Raw genomic sequence first — 25,648 nt, 5'->3', positions numbered from 1 at the left:
AGAAGGTTTGCGGACACAGGACACAAGCGGGTCTATAACTCATAGTGCAGCTTTCATGTCTTTAGAAGCCAAGTTGTCTCTCAAAAGACCCAATATAGCGGGTCTAGAACACTTAATTCAGCTTTTATGGCTATAGATGTTATAATATCGGACACAGAGCCCAAGAGAGTTTTCATATCTGAAGAAGCCAAGGCGTCTTTCAAAAGAGCCAATATAGCGGGTCTAGAACATATAATTCAGTCTTTATGGCTATACAAAGAAGGTTTGCGGACACAGGACACAAGCGGGTCTATAACTCATAGTGCAGCTTTCATGTCTGAAGAAGCCAAGTTGTCTCTTCAATGATTAAAGATATTGGTTCTTATGGAACAGCTTTTATGTCTGTTGTTGTTGTCGTACACAGGACCCAAGATAGCTGGTCTAGAATTTATAGTGCAGCTTTTATGTCTGTAGAAGCCAAGGTGTCTCTCAATAGACCTAAGATATCGGGTATAGAACAACTAATTCAGCTTTTATGGCTATAGATGTTATAGTTTCGGACACAGAACCCAAGAGAGCGGGTCTAGGACTTATAATGCAGTTTTCATATCTGTAGAAGCCAAGGTGTCTCTCAAAAGAACTAAGAAATCGGGTCTAGAACACCTAATTCAGCTTTTATGGCTATAGACGTTATAGTTTCGGACACAGAACCCAAGAGAGCGGGTCTGGGACTCATAATGCAGTTTTCATATCTGTAGAAGCCAAGGTGTCTCTCAAAAAACCCAATATAGCGTGTCTAGAACATATAATTCAGTCTTTATGGCTATACAAAGTAGGTTTGCGGACACAGGACACAAGATAGCGGGTCTATAACTCATAGTGCAGCTTTCATGTCTTTAGAAGCCAAGTTGTCTCTTCAATGATTTAAGATATCGGTTCCTTTGGAACAGCTTTTATGTCTGTTGTTGTTGTCGTACACAGGACCCAAGATAGCGGGTCTAGAATTTATAGTGCAGCTTTTATGTCTGTAGAAGCCAAGGTGTCTCTCAAAAGACTTAAGAAATCGGGTCTAGAACAACTAATTCAGCTTTTATGGCTATAGTTTCGGACACAGAACCCAAGAGAGCGGGTCTGAGACTCATAATGCAGTTTTCATATCTGTAGAAGCCAAGGTGTCTCTCAAAAGAACCAATATAGCGTGTCTAGAACATATAATTCAGTCTTTATGGCTATACAAAGTAGGTTTGCGGACACAGGACACAAGATAGCGGGTCTATAACTCATAGTGCAGCTTTCATCTCTTTAGAAGCCAAGTTGTCTCTTCAATGATTTAAGATATCGGTTCCTTTGGAACAGCTTTTATGTCTGTTGTTGTTGTCGTACACAGGACCCAAGATAGCGGGTCTAGAATTTATAGTGCAGCTTTTATGTCTGTAGAAGCCAAGGTGTCTCTCAAAAGACTTAAGAAATCGGGTCTAGAACAACTAATTCAGCTTTTATGGCTATAGTTTCGGACACAGAACCCAAGAGAGCGGGTCTGGGACTCATAATGCAGTTTTCATATCTGTAGAAGCCAAGGTGTCTCTCAAAAGACCCAATATAGCGTGTCTAGAACATATAATTCAGTCTTTATGGCTATACAAAGTAGGTTTGCGGACACAGGACACAAGATAGCGGGTCTATAACTCATAGTGCAGCTTTCATGTCTTTAGAAGCCAAGTTGTCTCTCAAAAGACTTTAGATATCGGGTCTAGAACAACTAATTTAGCTTTTGTGGCTATAGATGCTATAGTTTCGGACACAGAATCCAAGAGAGCGGGTCTAGGACTCATAATGCAGTTTTCTTATCTGTAGAAGCCAAAGTGTCTCTCAAAAGACCCAATATAGCGGGTCTAGAACACTTAATTCAGCTTTTATGGCTATAGATGTTATAATTTCGGACACAGAGCCCAAGAGAGTTTTCAAATCTGAAGAAGCCAAGGCGTCTTTCAAAAGAGCCAATACAGCGGGTCTAGAACATATAATTCAGTCTTTATGGCTATACAAAGTAGGTTTGCGGACACAGGACACAAGATAGCGGGTCTATAACTCATAGTGCAGCTTTTATGTCTGTAGAAGCCAAGGTGTCTCTCAAAAGACCTAAGATATCGGTTCTAGAACAACTAATTCATTTTTTATGGCTATAGATGTTCTAGTTTCGGACACAGAACCCAAGAGAGCGGGTTTGGGACTCATAATGCAGTTTTCATATCTGTAGAAGCCAAGGTGTCTCTCAAAAGACCCAATATAGCGTGTCTAGAACATATAATTCAGTCTTTATGGCTATACAAAGAAGGATTGCTGACACAGGACACAAGATAGCGGGTCTATAACTCATAGTGCAGCTTTCATGTCTTTAGAAGCCAAGTTGTCTCTCAAAAGACTTTAGATATCGGGTCTAGAACACCTAATTTATCTTTTATGGCTATAGATGTTATAGTTTCGGACTCAGAACCCAAGAGAGCGGGTCTAGGCCTAATAATGCAGTTTTCATATCTGTAGAAGCCAAGGTGTCTCTCAAAAGACCCAATATACCGTGTCTAGAACATATAAATCAGTCTTTATGGCTATACAAGGAAGGATTGCTGACACAGGACACAAGATAGCGGGTCTATAACTCATAGTGCAGCTTTCATGTCTTTAGAAGCCAAGTTGTCTCTCAAAAGACTTTAGATATCGGGTCTAGAACACCTAATTTATCTTTTATGGCTATAGATGTTATAGTTTCGGACTCAGAACCCAAGAGAGCGGGTCTAGGCCTAATAATGCAGTTTTCATATCTGTAGAAGACAAGGTGTCTCTCAAAAGACCCAATATACCGTGTCTAGAACATATAATTCTGCCTTTATGAATATACAAAGTAGGTTTGCGGACACAGGACACAAGATTGCGGGTCTATAACACATAGTGCAGCTTTCGTGTCTGTAGAAGCCAAGTTGTCTCTCAAAAGACTTTAGATATCGGGTCTAGAACACCTAATTTATCTTTTATGGCTAAAGATGTTATAGTTTCGGACACAGAACCCAAGAGAGCGGGTCTAGGACTCATAGTGCAGTTTTCATATCTGTAGAAGCCAAGGTGTCTCTCAAAAGACTTTAGATATCGGGTCTAGAACAACTAATTTAGCTTTTATGGCTATAGATGTTATAGTTTCGGACACAGAATCCAAGAGAGCGGGTCTAGGACTCATAATGCAGTTTTCTTATCTGTAGAAGCCAAAGTGTCTCTCAAAAGACCCAATATAGCGGGTCTAGAACACTTAATTCAGCTTTTATGGCTATAGATGTTATAATTTCGGACACAGAGCCCAAGAGAGTTTTCAAATCTGAAGAAGCCAAGGCGTCTTTCAAAAGAGCCAATACAGCGGGTCTAGAACTTATAATTCAGTCTTTATGGCTATACAAAGTAGGTTTGCGGACACAGGACACAAGATAGCGGGTCTATAACTCATAGTGCAGCTTTCATGTCTGTAGAAGCCAAGTTGTCCCTTCAATGATTTAAGATATTGGTTCTTATGGAACAGCTTTTATGTCTGTTGTTGTTGTCGTACACAGGACCCAAGATAGCGGGTCTAGAACTCATAGTGCAGCTTTTATGTCTGTAGAAGCCAAGGTGTCTCTCAAAAGACTTAAGAAATTGGCTCTACAACACCTAATTCAGCTTTTATGGCTATAGATGTTCTAGTTTCGGACACAGACCCCAAGAGAGCGGGTTTAGGCCTAATAATGCAGTTTTCATATCTGAAGAAGCCAAAGTGTCTCTCAAAAGACCCAATATACCGTGTCTAGAACATATAATTCTGCCTTTATGAATATACAAAGTAGGTTTGCTGACACAGGACACAAGATTGCGGGTCTATAACACATAGTGCAGCTTTCATGTCTGTAGAAGCCAAGTTGTCTCTCAAAAGACTTTAGATATCGGGTCTAGAACACCTAATTTATCTTTTATGGCTAAAGATGTTATAGTTTCGGACACAGAACCCAAGAGTGCGGGTCTAGGACTCATAGTGCATTTTTCATATCTGTAGAAGCCAAGGTGTCTCTCAAAAGACCTAAGATATCGGGTCTAGAACAACTAATTCAGCTTTTATAGCTATAGATGTTATAGCTTCGGACACAGAACCCAAGAGAGCGGGTCTAGGGCTCATAGTGCAGTTTTCATATCTGTAGAAGCCAAGGTGTCTCTCAAAAGACCTAAGATATCGGGTCTAGAATAACTAATTCAGCTTTTATGGCTATAGATGTTATAGATTCGGACACAGAACCCAAGAGTGCGGGTCTATAACTCATAGTGCAGCTTTCATGTCTGTAGAAGCCAAGTTGTCTCTCAAAAGACTTTAGATATCGGGTCTAAAATACCTAATTTATCTTTTATGGCTAAAGATGTTATAGTTTCGGACACAGAACCCAAGAGAGCGGGTCTATAACTCATAGTGCAGCTTTCATGTCTGTAGAAGCCAATGATTTAAGAAGTCAATGATTTAAGATATCGGTTCTTATGGAACAGCTTTTATGTCTGTTGTTGTTGTCGTACACAGGACCCAAGATAGCGGGTCTAGAACTCATAGTGCAGCTTTTATGTCTGTAGAAGCCAAGGTGTCTCTCAAAAGACTTAAGAAATTGGGTCTACAACACCTTATTCAGCTTTTATGGCTATAGATATATGGCTATACAAAGAAGAATTGCTGACACAGGACACAAGATAGCGGGTCTATAACTCATAGTGCAGCTTTCATGTCTTTAGAAGCCAAGTTGTCTCTCAAAAGACTTTAGATATCGGGTCTAGAACACCTAATTTATCTTTTATGGCTATAGATGTTATAGTTTCGGTCACAGAACCCAAGAGAGCGGGTCTAGGACTCATAATGCAGTTTTCATATCTGTAGAAGCCAAAGTGTCTCTCAAAAGACCTAAGATATCGGGTATAGAACAACTAATTCAGCTTTTATGGCTATAGATGTTCTAGTTTCGGACACAGAACCCAAGAGAGCGGGTTTGGGACTCATAATGCAGTTTTCATATCTGTAGAAGCCAAGGTGTCTCTCAAAAGACCCAATATAGCGTGTCTAGAACATATAATTCAGTCTTTATGTCTATACAAAGTAGGTTTGCGGACACAGGACACAAGATAGCGGGTCTATAACTCATAGTGCAGCTTTCATGTCTGTAGAAGCCAATGATTTAAGAAGTCAATGATTTAAGATATCGGTTCTTATGGAACAGCTTTTATGTCTGTTGTTGTTGTCGTACACAGGACCCAAGATAGCGGGTCTAGAACTCATAGTGCAGCTTTTATGTCTGTAGAAGCCAAGGTGTCTCTCAAAAGACTTAAGAAATTGGGTCTACAACACCTAATTCAGCTTTTATGGCTATAGATGTTATAGTTTCGGACACAGAACCCAAGAGAGCGGGTCTAGGACTCATAATGCAGTTGTCATATCTGTAGAAGCCAAAGTGTCTCTCAAAAGACTTTAGATATCGGGTCTAGAACACCTAATTTAGCTTTTATGGCTATAGATGTTCTAGTTTCGGACACAGAACCCAAGAGAGCGGGTCTAGGACTCATAATGCAGTTTTCATATCTGTAGAAGCCAAGGTGTCTCTCAAAAGACCCAGTATAGCGTGTCTACAACATATAATTCAGTCTTTATGGCTATACAAAGTAGGATTACCGACACAGGACACAAGATAGTGGGTCTATAACTCATAGTGCAGCTTTCATGTCTTTAGAAGCCAAGTTGTCTCTCAAAAGACTTTAGATATCGGGTCTAGAACACCTAATTTAGCTTTTATGGACACAGAACCCAAGAGAGCGGGTTTGGGACTCATAATGCAGTTTTCATATCTGTAGAAGCCAAGGTGTCTCTCAAAAGACCCAATATAGCGTGTCTAGAACATATAATTCAGTCTTTATGGCTATACAAAGTAGGTTTGCGGACACAGGACACAAGATAGCGGGTCTATAACTCATAGTGCAGCTTTCATGTCTTTAGAAGCCAAGTTGTCTCTCAAAAGACTTTAGATATCGGGTCTAGAACACCTAATTTAGCTTTTATGGCTATAGATGTTATATTTTCGGACACAGAACCCAAGCGAGCGGGTCTAGGACTCACAATGCAGTTTTCATATCTGTAGAAGCCAAAGTGTCTCTCAAAAGACCTAAGATATGGGGTATAGAATAACTAATTCAGCTTTTATGGCTATAGATGTTCTAGTTTCGGACACATAACCCAAGAGAGCGGGTCTACGACTTATAATGCAGTTTTCATATCTGTAGAAGCCAAGGTGTCTCTCAAAAGACCCAATATAGCGTGTCTAGAACATATAATTCAGTCTTTATGGCTATACAAAGTAGGATTGCTGACACAGGACACAAGATAGCGGGTCTATAACTCATAGTGCAGCTTTCATGTCTTTAGAAGCCAAGTTGTCTCTCAAAAGACTTTAGATATCGGGTCTAGAACACCTAATTTAGCTTTTATGGACACAGAACCCAAGAGAGCGGGTTTGGGACTCATAATGCAGTTTTCATATCTGTAGAAGCCAAGGTGTCTCTCAAAAGACCCAATATAGCGTGTCTAGAACATATAATTCAGTCTTTATGGCTATACAAAGTAGGTTTGCGGACACAGGACACAAGATAGCGGGTCTATAACTCATAGTGCAGCTTTCATGTCTTTAGAAGCCAAGTTGTCTCTCAAAAGACTTTAGATATCGGGTCTAGAACACTTAATTCAACACAGGACACAAGAAAGCGGGTCTATAACTCATAGTGCAGCTTTTATGTCTGTAGAAGCCAAGGTGTCTCTCAAAAGACTTAAGAAATTGGGTCTACAACACCTAATTCAGCTTTTATGGCTATAGATGTTATAGTTTCGGACACAGAACCCAAGAGAGCGGGTCTAGGACTCATAATGCAGTTGTCATATCTGTAGAAGCCAAAGTGTCTCTCAAAAGACTTTAGATATCGGGTCTAGAACACCTAATTTAGCTTTTATGGCTATAGATGTTCTAGTTTCGGACACAGAACCCAAGAGAGCGGGTCTAGGACTCATAATGCAGTTTTCATATCTGTAGAAGCCAAGGTGTCTCTCAAAAGACCCAGTATAGCGTGTCTACAACATATAATTCAGTCTTTATGGCTATACAAAGTAGGATTACCGACACAGGACACAAGATAGTGGGTCTATAACTCATAGTGCAGCTTTCATGTCTTTAGAAGCCAAGTTGTCTCTCAAAAGACTTTAGATATCGGGTCTAGAACACCTAATTTAGCTTTTATGGACACAGAACCCAAGAGAGCGGGTTTGGGACTCATAATGCAGTTTTCATATCTGTAGAAGCCAAGGTGTCTCTCAAAAGACCCAATATAGCGTGTCTAGAACATATAATTCAGTCTTTATGGCTATACAAAGTAGGTTTGCGGACACAGGACACAAGATAGAGGGTCTATAACTCATAGTGCAGCTTTCATGTCTTTAGAAGCCAAGTTGTCTCTCAAAAGACTTTAGATATCGGGTCTAGAACACTTAATTCAACACAGGACACAAGAAAGCGGGTCTATAACTCATAGTGCAGCTTTCATGTCTTTAGAAGCCAAGTTGTCTCTCAAAAGACTTTAGATATCGGGTCTAGAACACCTCATTCAGCTTTTATGGCTATAGATGTTCTAGTTTCGGACACAGAACCCAAGAGAGCGGGTCAAGGACTCATAATGCAGTTTTCATATCTGTAGAAGCCAAGGTGTCTCTCAAAAGACCCAATATAGCGTGTCTAGAACATATAATTCAGTCTTTATGGCTATACAAAGAAGGATTGCTGACACAGGACACAAGATAGCGGGTCTATAACTCATAGTGCAGCTTTCATGTCTTTAGAAGCCAAGTTGTCTCTCAAAAGACTTTAGATATCGGGTCTAGAACACCTAATTTAGCTTTTATGGCTATAGATGTTATATTTTCGGACACAGAACCCAAGCGAGCGGGTCTAGGACTCACAATGCAGTTTTCATATCTGTAGAAGCCAAAGTGTCTCTCAAAAGACCTAAGATATGGGGTATAGAACAACTAATTCAGCTTTTATGGCTATAGATGTTCTAGTTTCGGACACATAACCCAAGAGAGCGGGTCTAGGACTCATAATGCAGTTTTCATATCTGTAGAAGCCAAGGTGTCTCTCAAAAGACCCAATATAGCGTGTCTAGAACATATAATTCAGTCTTTATGGCTATACAAAGTAGGTTTGCGGACACAGGACACAAGATAGAGGGTCTATAACTCATAGTGCAGCTTTCATGTCTTTAGAAGCCAAGTTGTCTCTCAAAAGACTTTAGATATCGGGTCTAGAACACTTAATTCAACACAGGACACAAGAAAGCGGGTCTATAACTCATAGTGCAGCTTTCATGTCTTTAGAAGCCAAGTTGTCTCTCAAAAGACTTTAGATATCGGGTCTAGAACACCTCATTCAGCTTTTATGGCTATAGATGTTCTAGTTTCGGACACAGAACCCAAGAGAGCGGGTCAAGGACTCATAATGCAGTTTTCATATCTGTAGAAGCCAAGGTGTCTCTCAAAAGACCCAATATAGCGTGTCTAGAACATATAATTCAGTCTTTATGGCTATACAAAGAAGGATTGCTGACACAGGACACAAGATAGCGGGTCTATAACTCATAGTGCAGCTTTCATGTATTTAGAAGCCAAGTTGTCTCTCAAAAGACTTTAGATATCGGGTCTAGAACACCTAATTTATCTTTTGTGGCTATAGATGTTATAGTTTCGGACACAGAACCCAATAGAGCGGGTCTAGGACTCATAATGCAGTTTTCATATCTGTAGAAGCCAAAGTGTCTCTCAAAAGACCTAAGATATCGGGTATAGAACAACTAATTCAGCTTTTATGGCTATAGATGTTCAAGTTTCGGACACAGAACCCAAGAGAGCGGGTTTGGGACTCATAATGCAGTTTTCATATCTGTAGAAGCCAAGGTGTCTCTCAAAAGACCCAATATAGCGTGTCTAGAACATATAATTCAGTCTTTATGGCTATACAAAGTAGGTTTGCGGACACAGGACACAAGATAGCGGGTCTATAACTCATAGAGCAGCTTTCATGTCTGTAGAAGCCAAGTTGTCTCATCAATGATTTAAGATATCGGTTCTTATGGAACAGCTTTTATGTCTGTTGTTGTTGTCATACACAGGTCCCAGCTTTTATGGCTATAGATGTTATAGTTTCGGACACAGAACCCAAGAGAGCGGATCTAGGACTCATAATGCAGTTTTCATATCTGTAGAAGCCAAGGTGTCTCTCAAAAGACCCAGTATAGCGTGTCTACAACATATAATTCAGTCTTTATGGCTATACAAAGTAGGATTGCTGACACAGGACACAAGATAGCGGGTCTATAACTCATAGTGCAGCTTTCATGTCTTTAGAAGCCAAGTTGTCTCTCAAAAGACTTTAGATATCGGGTCTAGAACACCTAATTTAGCTTTTATGGACACAGAACCCAAGAGAGCGGGTTTGGGACTCATAATGCAGTTTTCATATCTGTAGAAGCCAAGGTGTCTCTCAAAATACCCAATATAGCGTGTCTAGAACATATAATTCAGTCTTTATGGCTATACAAAGTAGGTTTGCGGACACAGGACACAAGATAGCGGGTCTATAACTCATAGTGCAGCTTTCATGTCTTTAGAAGCCAAGTTGTCTCTCAAAAGACTTTAGATATCGGGTCTAGAACACCTAATTTAGCTTTTATGGCTATAGATGTTATAGAACCCAAGAGAGCGGGTCTAGGACTCATAATGCAGTTTTCATATCTGTAGAAGCCAAGGTGTCTCTCAAAAGACCCAATATAGCGTGTCTAGAACATATAATTCAGTCTTTATGGCTATACAAAGTAGGTTTGCGGACACAGGACACAAGATAGCGGGTCTATAACTCATAGTGCAGCTTTCATGTCTTTAGAAGCCAAGTTGTCTCTCAAAAGACTTTAGATATCGGGTCTAGAACACTTAATTCAGCTTTTATGGCTATAGATGTTATAATTTCAGACACAGAGCCCAAGAGAGTTTTCATATCTGAAGAAGCCAAGGCGTCTTTCAAAAGAGCCAATACAGCGGGTCTAGAACATATAATTCAGTCTTTATGGCTATACAAAGTAGGTTTGCGGACACAGGACACAAGATAGCGGGTCTATAACTCATAGTGCAGCTTTCATGTCTGTAGAAGCCAAGTTGTCTCTTCAATGATTTAAGATATCGGTTCTTATGGAACAGCTTTTATCTCTGTTGTTGTTGTCGTACACAGGACCCAAGATAGCGGGTCTAGAATTTATAGTGCAGCTTTTATGTCTGTAGAAGCCAAGGTGTCTCTCAAAAGACTTAAGAAATCGGGTCTAGAACACCTAATTCAGCTTTTATGGCTTTAGATGTTCTAGTTTCGGACACAGAACCCAAGAGAGCGGGTTTGGGACTCATAATGCAGTTTTCATATCTGTAGAAGCCAAGGTGTCTCTCAAAAGACCCAATATAGCGTGTCTAGAACATATAATTCAGTCTTTATGGCTATACAAAGTAGGTTTGCGGACACAGGACACAAGATAGCGGGTCTATAACTCATAGTGCAGCTTTCATGTCTTTAGAAGCCAAGTTGTCTCTCAAAAGACTTTAGATATCGGGTCTAGAACACCTAATTTAGCTTTTATGGCTATAGATGTTATAGTTTCGGACACAGAACCCAAGAGAGCGGGTCTAGGACTCATAATGCAGTTTTCATATCTGTAGAAGCCAAAGTGTCTCTCAAAAGACCTAAGATATCGGGTATAGAACAACTAATTCAGCTTTTATGGCTATAGATGTTCTAGTTTCGGACACAGAACCCAAGAGAGCGGGTCTAGGACTCATAATGCAGTTTTCATATCTGTAGAAGCCAAGGTGTCTCTCAAAAGACCCAATATAGCGTGTCTAGAACATATAATTCAGTCTTTATGGCTATACAAAGTAGGTTTGCGGACACAGGACACAAGATAGCGGGTCTATAACTCATAGTGCAGCTTTCATGTCTTTAGAAGCCAAGTTGTCTCTCAAAAGACTTTAGATATCGGGTCTAGAACACTTAATTCAACACAGGACACAAGATAGCGGGTCTATAACTCATAGTGCAGCTTTCATGTCTTTAGAAGCCAAGTTGTCTCTCACAAGACTTTAGATATCGGGTCTAGAACACCTCATTCAGCTTTTATGGCTATAGATGTTCTAGTTTCGGACACAGAACCCAAGAGAGCGGGTTTGGGACTCATAATGCAGTTTTCATATCTGTAGAAGCCAAAGTGTCTCTCAAAAGACCTAAGATATCGGGTATAGAACAACTAATTCAGCTTTTATGGCTATAGATGTTCTAGTTTCGGACACAGAACCCAAGAGAGCGGGTTTGGGACTCATAATGCAGTTTTCATAACTGTAGAAGCCAAGGTGTCTCTCAAAAGACCCAATATAGCGTGTCTAGAACATATAATTCAGTCTTTATGGCTATACAAAGTAGGTTTGCGGACACAGGACACAAGATAGCGGGTCTATAACTCATAGTGCAGCTTTCATGTATTTGGAAGCCAAGTTGTCTCTCAAAAGACTTTAGATATCGGGTCTAGAACACCTAATATAGCTTTTATGGCTATAGATGTTATAGTTTCGGACACAGAACCCAAGAGAGCGGGTCTAGGACTCATAATGCAGTTTTCATATCTGTAGAAGCCAAAGTGTCTCTCAAAAGACCTAAGATATCGGGTCTAGAACACCTAATTTAGCTTTTATGGCTATAGATGTTCTAGTTTCGGACACAGAACCCAAGAGAGCGGGTCTACGACTCATAATGCAGTTTTCATATCTGTAGAAGCCAAGGTGTCTCTCAAAAGACCCAGTATAGCGTGTCTACAACATATAATTCTGTCTTTATGGCTATACAAAGTAGGATTACCGACACAGGACACAAGATAGCGGGTCTATAACTCATAGTGCAGCTTTCATGTCTTTAGAAGCCAAGTTGTCTCTCAAAAGACTTTAGATATCGGGTCTAGAACACCTAATTTAGCTTTTATGGACACAGAACCCAAGAGAGCGGGTTTGGGACTCATAATGCAGTTTTCATATCTGTAGAAGCCAAGGTGTCTCTCAAAAGACCCAATATAGCGTGTCTAGAACATATAATTCAGTCCTTATGGCTATACAAAGTAGGTTTGCGGACACAGGACACAAGATAGCGGGTCTATAACTCATAGTGCAGCTTTCATGTCTTTAGAAGCCAAGTTGTCTCTCAAAAGACTTTAGATATCGGGTCTAGAACACTTAATTCAGCTTTTATGGCTATAGATGTTATAATTTTAGACACAGAGCCCAAGAGAGTTTTCATATCTGAAGAAGCCAAGGCGTCTTTCAAAAGAGCCAATACAGCGGGTCTAGAACATATAATTCAGTCTTTATGGCTATACAAAGTAGGTTTGCGGACACAGGACACAAGATAGCGGGTCTATAACTCATAGTGCAGCTTTCATGTCTGTAGAAGCCAAGTTGTCTCTTCAATGATTTAAGATATCGGTTCTTATGGAACAGCTTTTATCTCTGTTGTTGTTGTCGTACACAGGACCCAAGATAGCGGGTCTAGAATTTATAGTGCAGCTTTTATGTCTGTAGAAGCCAAGGTGTCTCTCAAAAGACTTAAGGAATCGGGTCTAGAACACCTAATTCAGCTTTTATGGCTATAGATGTTCTAGTTTCGGACACAGAACCCAAGAGAGCGGGTTTTGGGACTCATAATGCAGTTTTCATATCTGTAGAAGCCAAGGTGTCTCTCAAAAGACCCAATCTAGCGTGTCTAGAACATATAATTCAGTCTTTATGGCTATACAAAGTAGGTTTGCGGACACAGGACAGAAGATAGCGGGTCTATAACTCATAGTGCAGCTTTCATGTCTGTAGAAGCCAAGTTGTCTCTTCAATGATTTAAGATATCGGTTCTTATGGAACAGCTTCTATGTCTGGTGTTGTTGTCGTACACAGGACGCAAGATAGCGGGTCTAGAACTCATAGTGCAGCTTTATGTCTGTAGAAGCCAAGGTGTCTCTCAAAAGACTTGAGAAATCGGGTCTACAACACCTAATTCAGCTTCTATGGCTATAGATGTTATAGTTTCGGACACAGAACCCAAGAGAGCGGGTCTAGGACTCATAATGCAGTTTTCATATCTGTAGAAGCCAAGGTGTCTCTCAAAAGACCCAATATAGCGTGTCTACAACATATAATTCAGTCTTTATGGCTATACAAAGTAGGTTTGCGGACACAGGACACAAGATAGCGGGTCTATAACTCATAGTGCAGCTTTCATGTCTTTAGAAGCCAAGTTGTCTCTCAAAAGACATTAGATATCGGGTCTAGAACACCTAATTTAGCTTTTATGGCTATATATGTTAAAGTTTCGGACACAGAACCCAAGAGAGGGGGTCTAGGACTTATAATGCAGTTTTCATATCTTTAGAAGCCAAGGTGTCTCTCAAAAGACCTAAGATATCGGGTCTAGAACAACTAATTCAGCTTTTATGGCTATAGATGTTATAGTTTCGGACACAGAACCGAAGAGAGGGGGTCTAGGACTTATAATGCAGTCTTCATATCTTTAGAAGTCAAGGTGTCTCTCAAAAGACCTAAGATATCGGGTCTAGAACAACTAATTCAGCTTTTATGGCTATAGATGTTATAGTTTCGGACACAGAACCGAAGAGAGGGGGTCTAGGACTTATAATGCAGTTTTCATATCTTTGAAGCCAAGATGTCTCTCAAAAGACCTAAGATATAGGGTCTAGAACAACTAATTCAGCTTTTTTGGCTATAGATGTTATAGTTTCGGACACAGAACCCAAGATAGCGGGTCTAGGACTCATAATGCATTTTTCATATCTGTAGAAACCAAGGTGTCTCTCAAAAGACCCAATATAGCGTGTCTACAACATATAATTCAGTCTTTATGGCTATACAAAGTAGGTTTGCGGACACAGGACACAAGATAGCGGGTCTATAACTCATAGTGCAGCTTTCATGTCTTTAGAAGCCAAGTTGTCTCTCAAAAGACTTTAGATATCGGGTCTAGAACACCTAATTTAGCTTTTATGGCTATAGATGTTATAGTTTCGGACACAGAACCCAAGAGAGCGGGTCTAGGGCTTATAATGCAGTTTTCATATCTGTAGAAGCCAAAGTGTCTCTCAAAAGACCTAAGATATCGGGTATAGAACAACTAATTCAGCTTTTATGGCTATAGATGTTATAGTTTCGGACTCAGAACCCAAGAGAGCGGGTCTAGGACTCATAATGCAGTTTTCATATCTGTAGAAGCCAAAGTATCTCTCAAAAGACCTAAGATATCGGGTATAGAACAACTAATTCAGCTTTTATGGCTATACATGTTATAGTTTCGGACTCAGAACCCAAGAGAGCGGGTCTAGGACTCATAATGCAGTTTTCATATCTGTAGAAGCCAAAGTTTCTCTCAAAAGACCCAATATAGCGTGTCTAGAACATATAATTCAGCCTTTATGGCTATACAAAGTAGGTTTGCGGACACAGGACACAAGATTGAGGGTCTATAACTCATAGTGCAGCTTTCATGTCTGTAGAAGCCAAGGTGTCTTTTAAGGACTAAAACTAGAACTCATAATGCAGTTTTCAAATCTGTAGAAACTGAGGTGTCTCTCAACAGACCTAATACAGCGGGTTCAGAACATATTGAATCTAAGTTGTCTTACACAGGACACAAGATAGCGGGTCTAGGACTTTCAGTGCAGCTTTTATGTATGTAGAAGCCAACGTGTCTTTTAAGGACCCAAGATAAAGGGTCTATAACTCATAGTGCAGCTTTTATGTGTGTAGAAGCCAACGTGTCTTCTAAGGACCCAAGATAAAGGGTCTATAACTCATAGTGCAGCTTTTATGTCTGTAGAAGCCAAGGTGTCTCTCAAAAGACCTAAGATATCGGTTCTTGAACACATAATTCAGTTTTATGGCTATAGATGTTATAATTTCGGACACAGAGCCCAAGAGAGTTTTCATATCTGAAGAAGCCAAGGTGTCTTTCAAAAGAGCCAATACAGCGGGTCTAGAACATATAATTCAGCCTTTATGGCTATACAAAGAAGGTTTGCGGACACAGGACACAAGCGGGTCTATAACTCATAGTGCAGCTTTCATGTCTGAAGAAGCCAAATTGTCTCTTCAATGATTAAAGATATCGGTTCTTATGGAACAGCTTTTATGTCTGTTGTTGTTGTCGTACACAGGACCCAAGATAGCGGGTCTAGAACTCATAGTGCAGCTTTTATGTCTGTAGAAACCAAGGTGTCTCTCAACAGACCTAAGATATCGGGTCTAGAACACCTAATTCAGCTTTAAATGCTATAGATGTTATAGTTTCACACACAGAACCCAAGAGAGCTGGTCTGGGACTCATAATGCAGTTTTCATATCTGTAGAAGCCAAGGTGTCTCTCAAAAGACCTAAGATATCGGGTCTAGAACAACTAATTCAGCTTTTATGGCTATAGATGTTATAGTTTCGGACACAGAACCGAAGAGAGGGGGTCTAGGACTTATAATGCAGTCTTCATATCTTTAGAAGTCAAGGTGTCTCTCAAAAGACCTAAGATATCGGGTCTAGAACAACTAATTCAGCTTTTATGGCTATAGATGTTATAGTTTCGGACACAGAACCGAAGAGAGGGGGTCTAGGACTTATAATGCAGTTTTCATATCTTTGAAGCCAAGATGTCTCTCAAAAGACCTAAGATATAGGGTCTAGAACAACTAATTCAGCTTTTTTGGCTTTAGATGTTATAGTTTCGGACACAGAACCCAAGATAGCGGGTCTAGGACTCATAATGCATTTTTCATATCTGTAGAAACCAAGGTGTCTCTCAAAAGACCCAATATAGCGTGTCTACAACATATAATTCAGTCTTTATGGCTATACAAAGTAGGTTTGCGGACACAGGACACAAGATAGCGGGTCTATAACTCATAGTGCAGCTTTCATGTCTTTAGAAGCCAAGTTGTCTCTCAAAAGACTTTAGATATCGGGTCTAGAACACCTAATTTACCTTTTATGGCTATAGATGTTATAGTTTCGGACACAGAACCCAAGAGAGCGGGTCTAGGGCTTATAATGCAGTTTTCATATCTGTAGAAGCCAAAGTGTCTCTCAAAAGACCTAAGATATCGGGTATAGAACAACTAATTCAGCTTTTATGGCTATAGATGTTATAGTTTCGGACTCAGAACCCAAGAGAGCGGGTCTAGGACTCATAATGCAGTTTTCATATCTGTAGAAGCCAAAGTATCTCTCAAAAGACCTAAGATATCGGGTATAGAACAACTAATTCAGCTTTTATGGCTATACATGTTATAGTTTCGGACTCAGAACCCAAGAGAGCGGGTCTAGGACTCATAATGCAGTTTTCATATCTGTAGAAGCCAAAGTTTCTCTCAAAAGACCCAATATAGCGTGTCTAGAACATATAATTCAGCGTTTATGGCTATACAAAGTAGGTTTGCGGACACAGGACACAAGATTGAGGGTCTATAACTCATAGTGCAGCTTTCATGTCTGTAGAAGCCAAGGTGTCTTTTAAGGACTAAAACTAGAACTCATAATGCAGTTTTCAAATCTGTAGAAACTGAGGTGTCTCTCAACAGACCTAATACAGCGGGTTCAGAACATATTGAATCTAAGTTGTTTTACACAGGACACAAGATAGCGGGTCTAGGACTTTCAGTGCAGCTTTTATGTGTGTAGAAGCCAACGTGTCTTTTAAGGACCCAAGATAAAGGGTCTATAACTCATAGTGCAGCTTTTATGTGTGTAGAAGCCAACGTGTCTTTTAAGGACCCAAGATAAAGGGTCTATAACTCATAGTGCAGCTTTTATGTCTGTAGAAGCCAAGGTGTCTCTCAAAAGACCTAAGATATCGGTTCTCGAACACATAATTCAGCTTTTATGGCTATAGATGTTATAATTTCGGACACAGAGCCCAAGAGAGTTTTCATATCTGAAGAAGCCAAGGTGTCTTTCAAAAGAGCCAATACAGCGGGTCTAGAACATATAATTCAGCCTTTATGGCTATACAAAGAAGGTTTGCGGACACAGGACACAAGCGGGTCTATAACTCATAGTGCAGCTTTCATGTCTGAAGAAGCCAAATTGTCTCTTCAATGATTAAAGATATCGGTTCTTATGGAACAGCTTTTATGTCTGTTGTTGTTGTCGTACACAGGACCCAAGATAGCGGGTCTAGAACTCATAGTGCAGCTCTTATGTCTGTAGAAACCAAGGTGTCTCTCAACAGACCTAAGATATCGGGTCTAGAACACCTAATTCAGCTTTAAATGCTATAGATGTTATAGTTTCACACACATAACCCAAGAGAGCTGGTCTGGGACTCATAATGCAGTTTTCATATCTGTAGAAGCCAAGGTTTCTCTCAAAAGACCCAATATAGCGTGTCTAGAACATATAATTCAGTCTTTATGGCTATACAAAGTAGGTTTGCGGACACAGGACACAAGATTGCGGGTCTATAACTCATAGTGCAGCTCTTCTGTCTGTAGAAGCCAAGGTGTCTTTTAAGGACTAGGACTAGAACTCATAAAGCAGTTTTCAAATCTGTAGAAACTGAGGTGTCTCTCAAAAGACCTAATATAGCGGGCTTAGAACATATTGAATCTAAGTTGTTTTACACTGGACACAAGATAGCGGGTCTATGACACCTAATTCAGCTTTTATGGCTAAAGATGTTATATTTTCGGACTCAGAACCCAAGAGAGCGGGTCTAGGACTCATAATCCAGTTTTCATATCTGTAGAAGCCAAGGTGTCTCTCAAAAGACAAAATATAGCGTGTCTAGAACATATAATTCAGCCTTTATGGCTATACAAAGTAGGTTTGCGGACACAGGACACAAGATAGCGGGTCTATAACTCATAGTGCAGTTTTCATGTCTGTAGAAGCCAAGGTGTCTTTTAAGGACTAGGACTAGAACTCATAATGCAGTTTTCAAATCTGTAGAAACTGAGCTGTCTCTCAAAAGACCTAATATAGCTGGCTTAGAACATATTGAATTTAAGTTGTTTTACACTGGACACAAGATAGCGGGTCTAGGACTTTCAGTGCAGCTTTCATGTCTTTAGAAGCCAAGTTGTCTCTCAAAAGACCTAAGATATCGGGTCTAGAATACCTAATTCAGCTTTTATGGCTGTAGATGTTATAGTTTCGGACACAGGACACAAGATAGCGGGTTTAGAACTTTCAGTGCAGCTTTTATGTCTGTAGAAGCCAAGGTGTCTTTTAAGGACCCAAGATAGCGGGTCTATAACTCATAGTGCAGCTTTCATGTCTTTAGAAGCCAAGTTGTCTCTCAAAAGACCTAAGAAATCGGGTCTAGAACACCTAATTCGGCTTTTATGGCTATAGATGTTATGATTTCGCACACAGAACCCAAAAGAGCGGGTCTAGGACTCATAATCCAGTTTTCACATCTGTAGAAGCCAAGGTGTCTCTCAAAAGACCTAAGATATCGGGTCTAGAACTCCTAATTCAACTTTTATGGCTATAGATGTTATAACTTCGGACACAGAACCCAAGAGAGGTTTCATATCTGAAGAAGCCAAGGTGTCTTTCAAAAGACCCAAGATAGCGGGTCTATAACTCAAAGTGCAGCTTTTATGTCTGTAGAAGCCAAGGTGTCTCTCAAAAGACCTAAGATATCGGTTCTTGAACACCTAATTTAGCTTTTATGCCTATAGAAGTTATAAAATTGGACAGAGGACACATGAGAGCGGGTCTAGGACTCTGCAGAAGCCAAGGTGTCATCAAAAGAAATCAGATATCGGGTCTAGAACATATAATTCTGCCTTTATGGCTATACAAAGAAGGTTTGCGGACACAGGACACAAGCGGGTCTATAACTCATAGTGCAGCTTTCATGTCTGTAGAAGCCAAATTGTCTCTTATATGATTTAAAATATCGGTTCTTATGGAACAGCTTTTATGTCTGTAGAAGCCAAGGTGTCTGTCAAAAGACTTAAGAAATCGTGTCTAGAACACCTAATTCAGCTTTTATGGCTATAGATGTTATAGTTTCGGACACAGAACTCAAGACAGCGGGTCTGGGTCTCATAATGCAGTTTTCATATCTGTAGAAGCCAAGGTGTCTCCCAAAAGACCCAATATAGCGTGTCTAGAACATATAATTCAGTCTTAATGGCTATACAAAGTAGGTTTGCGGACACAGGACACAAGATAACGGGTTTATAACTCATAGTGCAGCTTTCATGTCTGTAGAAGCCAAGTTGTCTCTTCAATGATTTAAGATATCGGTTCTTATGGAACAGCTTTTATGTCTGTTGTTGTTGTCGTACACAGGACCCAAGAAAGCGGGTCTATAACTCAAAGTGCAGCTTTCATGTCTTTAGAAGCCAAGTTGTCTCTCAAAAGACCTAAGATATCGGGTCTAAAACACCTTATTCAGCTTTTATGGCTATAGATGTTATGATTTCGGACACAGAACCCAAGAGAGCGGGTCTAGGACTCATAATCCAGTTTTCACATCTGTAGAAGCCAAGGTGTCTCTCAAAAGACCTAAGATATCGGGTCTAGAACACCTAATTCAGCTTTTGTGGCTTTAGATGTTATAGTTTCGGACTCAAAACCCAAGAGAGCGGGTGTAGGACTCATAATGCAGTTTTCATATCTGTAGAAGCCAAAGTGTCTCTCAAAAGACCCAATATAGCGGGTCTTGAACACCTAATTCAGCTTTTATAGATGTTATAACTTCGGACACAGAGCGCAAGAGAGTTTTCATATCTGAAGTAGCCAAGGTTTCTTTCAAAAGACCCAATATAGCAAGTCTAGAACATATAATTCAGCCTTTATGGCTATACAAAGTAGGTTTGCGGACACAGGACACAAGATAGGGGGTCTATAACTCATAGTGCAGCTTTCATGTCTTAAAAAGAAAAGTTTTCTCTCAAAAGACCTAAGATATCGGTTTTTGAACACTTAATTTAGCTTTTATGCCTATAGAGGTTATAGTTTCGGACACAGAACCCAAGGGAGCGGGTCTAGGACTCATAATCCATTTTTCATATCTGTAGAAGCCAAGGTGTCTCTCAAAAGACCTAAGATATCGGGTCTAGAACACCTATTTCAGCTTTTATGTCTATAGATGTTATAGTTTCGGACTCAAAACCCAAGAGAGCGGGTCTAGGACTCATAATGCAGTTTTCATATCTGTAGAAGCCAAAGTGTCTCTCAAAAGACCCAATATAGCGGGTCTAGAACATATAATTCAGCCTTTATGGCTATACAAAGTAGGTTTGCGGACACAGGACACAAGCGGGCCTATAACTCATAATGCAGCTTTCATGTGTGTAGAAGCCAAGGTGTCTCTCAAAGGCCTAAGATATCTGGTCTAGAACACCTAATTCAGCTTTTATGGCTATAGATGTTATAGCTTCGGACTCAGAACCCAAGAGAGCGAGTCTAGGACTCATAATGCAGTTTTCATATCCAAGCCAAGGTGTCTCTCAAAAGACCTAAGATATCGGGTCTAGAACACCTAATTCAGCTTTTATGGCTATAGATGTTATAGCTTCGGACTCAGAACCCAAGAGAGCGGGTCTGGGACTCATAATGCAGTTTTCATATCTGTAGAAGGCAAGGTGTCTCTCAAAAGACCCAATATAGAGTGTCTAGAACATATAATTCAGTCTTTATGGCTATACAAAGTAGGTTTGCGGACACAGGACACAAGATTGCGGGTCTATAACTCAAAGTGCAGCTTCATGTCTTTAGAAGCCAAGTTGTCTCTCAAAGGCCTTAGATATCGGGTCTAGAACACCTAATTCAGCATTTATGGCTATAGATGTTATAGTTTCGGGCACAGAACCCAAGAGAGCGGGTCTAGGACTCATAATACAGTTTTCATATCCAAGCCAAGATGTCTCTCAAAAGACCAAAGATATCGGGTCTAGAACACCTAAATCAGCATTTATGGCTATAGATGTTATAGTTTCGGACTCAGAACCCAAGAGAGCGAGTCTAGGACTAATAATGCAGTTTTTATATCTGTAGAGCCCAAAGTGTCTCTCAAAAGACCCAATATAGCGTGTCTAGAACATATAATTCAGCTTTTATGGCTATACAAAGTAGGTTTGCGGACACAGGACACAAGATTGCGGGTCCATAACTCAAAGTGCAGCTTTCATGTCTGTAAAAGCCAAGGTGTCTTATAGGGACTAGGACTGGAACTCATAATGCAGTTTTCAAATCTGTAGAAACTGAGGTGTCTCTCAAAAGACCTAATATAGCGGGTTTAGAACATATTGAATCTAAGTTGTTTTACACAGGACACAAGATAGAGGGTCTAGGACTTTCAGTGCAGCTTTTATGTCTGTAGAAGCCCAGGTGTCTTTTAAGGACCCAAGATAGCGGGTCTATAACTCATAGTGCAGCTTTCATTTCTGTAGAAGCCAAGGTGTCTCTCAAAAGACCTAAGATATCGGGTCTAGATTACCTAATTCAGCTTTTATGGCTATAGATGTTATAGTTTCGGACACAGAACCCAAGAGAGCGGGTCTAGGACTCATAATCGAGTTTTCATATCTGTAGAAGCCAAGGTATCTCTCAAAAGACAAAATATAGCGTGTCTAGAACATATAATTCAGCCTTTATGGCTATACAAAGTAGGTTTGCGGACACAGGACACAAGATTGCGGGTCCATAACTCAAAGTGCAGCTTTCATGTCTGTAAAAGCCAAGGTGTCTCTCAAAGGCCTTCGATTTCGGGTCTAGAACACCTAATTCAGCATTTATGGCTATAGATGTTATAGTTTAGGACACAGAACCCAAGAGAGCGGGTCTAGGACTCATAACGCAGTTTTCATATCCAAGCCAAGGTGTCTCTCAAAAGACCAAGAGAGCGAGTCTAGGACTCATAATGCAGTTTTCATATCTGTAGAACCCAAAGTGTCTCGCAAAAGACCCAATATAGCGTGTCTAGAACATATAATTTAGCTTTTATGGCTATACAAAGTAGGTTTGCGGACACAGGACACAAGATTGCGGGTCTATAACTCAAAGTGCAGCTTTCATGTCTGTAAAAGCCAAGGTGTCTAATAAGGACTAGGACTGGAACTCATAATGCAGTTTTCAAATCTGTAGAAACTGAGGTGTCTCTCAAAAGACCTAATATAGCGGGTTTAAAACATATTGAATCTAAGTTGTTTTACACAGGACACAAGATAGCGGGTCTAGGACTTTCAGTGCAGATTATATGTCTGTAGAAGCCCTGGTGTCTTTTAAGGACCCAAGATAGCGGGTCTAGAACTCATAGTGCAGCTTTTATGTCTGTAGATGCCAATGTGTCTCTCAAAAGACCTAAGATATCGGGTCTAAAACACCTAAGTCAGCTTTTCGGACACAGAACCCAAGAGAGCGGGTCTAGGACTCATAATCCAGTTTTCCTATCTGTAGAAGCCAAGGTGTCTCTCAAAAGACAAAAATATAGCGTGTCTAGAACATATAATTCAGCCTTTATGGCTATACAAAGTAGGTTTGCGGACACAGGACACAAGATAGCGGGTCTATAACTCATAGTGCAGCTTTCATGTCTGTAGAAGCCAAGGTGTCTTTTAAGGACTAGGACTGGAACTCATAATGCAGTTTTCAAATCTGTAGAAACTGAGGTGTCTCTCAAAAGACCTAATATAGCGGGTTTAGAACATATTGAATCTAAGTTGTTTTACACAGGACACAAGATAGCGGGTCTAGGACTTTCAGTGCAGATTATATGTCTGTAGAAGCCCAGGTGTCTTTTAAGGACCCAAGATAGCGGGTCTAGAACTCATAGTGCAGCTTTCATGTCTTTAGAAGCCAAGTTGTCTCTCAAAAGACCTAAGATATCGGGTCTAGAACACCTAATTCGGCTTTTATGGCTATAGATGTTATGATTTCGGACACAGAACCCAAGAGAGCGGGTCTAGGACTCATAATCCAGTTTTCACATCTGTAGAAGCCAAGGTGTCTCTCAAAAGACCTAAGATATCGGGTCTAGAACTCCTAATTCAGCTTTTATGGCTATAGATGTCATAACTTCGGACACAGAACCCAAGAGAGGTTTCATATCTGAAGAAGCCAAGGTGTCTTTCAAAAGACCCAAGATAGCGGGTCTATAACTCATAGTGTAGCTTTTATGTCTGTAGAAGCCAAGGTGTCTCTCAAAAGACCTAAGATATCGGTTCTTGAACACCTAATTTAGCTTTTATGCCTATAGAAGTTATAAAATTGGACACAGGACACATGAGAGCGGGTCTAGGACTCTGCAGAAGCCAAGGTGTCATCAAAAGAAATCAGATATCGGGTCTAGAACATATAATTCAGTTTTTATGGCTATACAAAGTAGGTTTGCGGACACAGGACCCAAGCGGGTCTATAACTCATAATGCAGCTTTCATGTCTGTAGAAGCCAAGTTGTCTCTTCAATGATTTAAGATATCGGTTCTTATGGAACAGCTTTTATGTCTGTTCTTGTTGTCATACACAGGACCCAAGATAGCGGGTCTAGAATTTATAGTGCAGCTTTTATGTCTGTAGAAGCCAAGGTGCCTCTCAAAAGACTTAAGAAATCGTGTCTAGAACACCTAGTTCAGCTTTTATGGCTATAGATGTTATAGTTTCGGACACAGAACCCAAGAGAGCGGGTCTGGGTCTTATAATGCAGTTTTCATATCTGTAGAAGCCAAGGTGTCTCCCAAAAGACCCAATATAGCGTGTCTAGAACATATAATTCAGTCTTTATGGCTATACAAAGTAGGTTTGCGGACACAGGACACAAGATAGCGGGTCTATAACTCATAGTGCAGCTTTCATGTCTGTAGAAGCCAAGTTGTCTCTTCAATGATTTAAGATATCGGTTCTTATGGAACAGCTTTTATGTCTGTTGTTGTTGTCGTACACAGGACCCAAGAAAGCGCGTCTAGAATTTATAGTGCAGCTTTTATGTCTGTAGAAGCCAAGGTGTCTCTCAAAAGACTTAAGAAATCGCATATTATTATGCGTCCACATTGCTTCTATGGTCATAAGTGCTGAATTATGCGTCTTAGATCGGCTATTTTGGGTCCCGCGTCCAAAAACTTAACAGTTTTAGCCATCAAAGCTGAGTTATGCGCTCTAGACCCGATATGTTAGTTCCTTTGTCCAATAACTGAACAGTTATATCCATTAGACCTGAGGCATGCGTGCTAGACCAATAACTTAACAGTTTGAGATATTAGAGCTGAGATATTAGAGCTGAGCTCCAATAACTGAACAGTTTTATCCATTAGAGCTGGGGTATTCGTCCTAGTCCCAGTATCTTGAGCTGAAATTTGCGTCGTAGACCCGCCACCTTGTGTCCGGTGTCCATTAACTTTACAGCTTTAGCCGTTAAAGCTGAATAATGCGTCTTAGACTGGCCGTCTTGAGTCCTGCGTCCAATCACTGAACAGTTTTAGCCATTACAGCTGATCTATGGTCATAAAAGGTGAATTATGCGTACTAGACCCGCTATTTCGAGTCCTGCGTCCCATAGCTTAACAGTTTGAGCCGATAAAGATGAGATATGCATCCTAGACCCGGTATCTTGAGTCCTGTGTCCGATAACATTGCTTCTATGGTCATAAATGCTGAATTATGCGTCTAAGATCGGCTATCTTGAATCCTGTATCTGATAACATTGCTTCTATGGCCATTAATGCTGAATTATGCGTCCTTGACCCGATATCTTGGATCCTGCCTCCAAAAACTTAACAGTTTTAGCCACATAAGCTGAGTTATGCGTCCTAGACCCGCTATCTTGGGTCCTGCGTCCAATCACTTAACAATTTTAGCCATTAGAGCTCAGGTATGCATCCTAGACCTGGTACCTTGAGTCCTGTGTCCGATAACATTGCTTCTATGTTCATAAATGCTGAATTATGCGTCCTAGACCCGATATGTTGGTTCCTTTGTCCAATAACAGAATAGTTTTATCCATTACAGCTGAGGTATGCGTCCTAGACCCAGTATCTTGAGATGAAATATGCGTCTTAGACCCGCCATCTTGGGTCCTGCGTCCAATAACTTAACAGTTTTAGCCATTAACATGTGTGTCCGATAACATTGCAATAACTTAACAGTTTTAGCCATAAGAGCTGATCTATGGTCATAAAAGGTGAATTATGCGTACTAGACCCGCTATCTCGAGTCTTGCGTCCCATAGCTTAACAGTTTGAGCCGATAAAGATGAGATATGCATCCTAGACCTGGTACCTTGAGTCCTGTGCCCGATAACATTGTTTCTATGTTCATAAATGCTGAATTATGCGTCCTAGTCCCGATATGTTAGTTCCTTTGTCCAATAACAGAATAGTTTTATCCATTAGAGCTGAGGTATGCGTCCTAGACCCAGTATCTTGGGTCCTGCGTCAAATAACTTAACAGTTTTAGCCATTAGACCTGAGGTATGCGTCCCAGACCCGCTGTCTGTGGTCATAAAAAAGTGAATTA

The sequence above is a fragment of the Drosophila tropicalis genome, unplaced genomic scaffold, assembly GCF_018151085.1.
Source record: "Drosophila tropicalis isolate 14030-0801.00 unplaced genomic scaffold, ASM1815108v1 contig_222, whole genome shotgun sequence".
Classification (NCBI taxonomy): Eukaryota; Metazoa; Arthropoda; class Insecta; order Diptera; family Drosophilidae; genus Drosophila; species Drosophila tropicalis.
Note: the sequence above shows the minus strand (reverse complement) of the source record.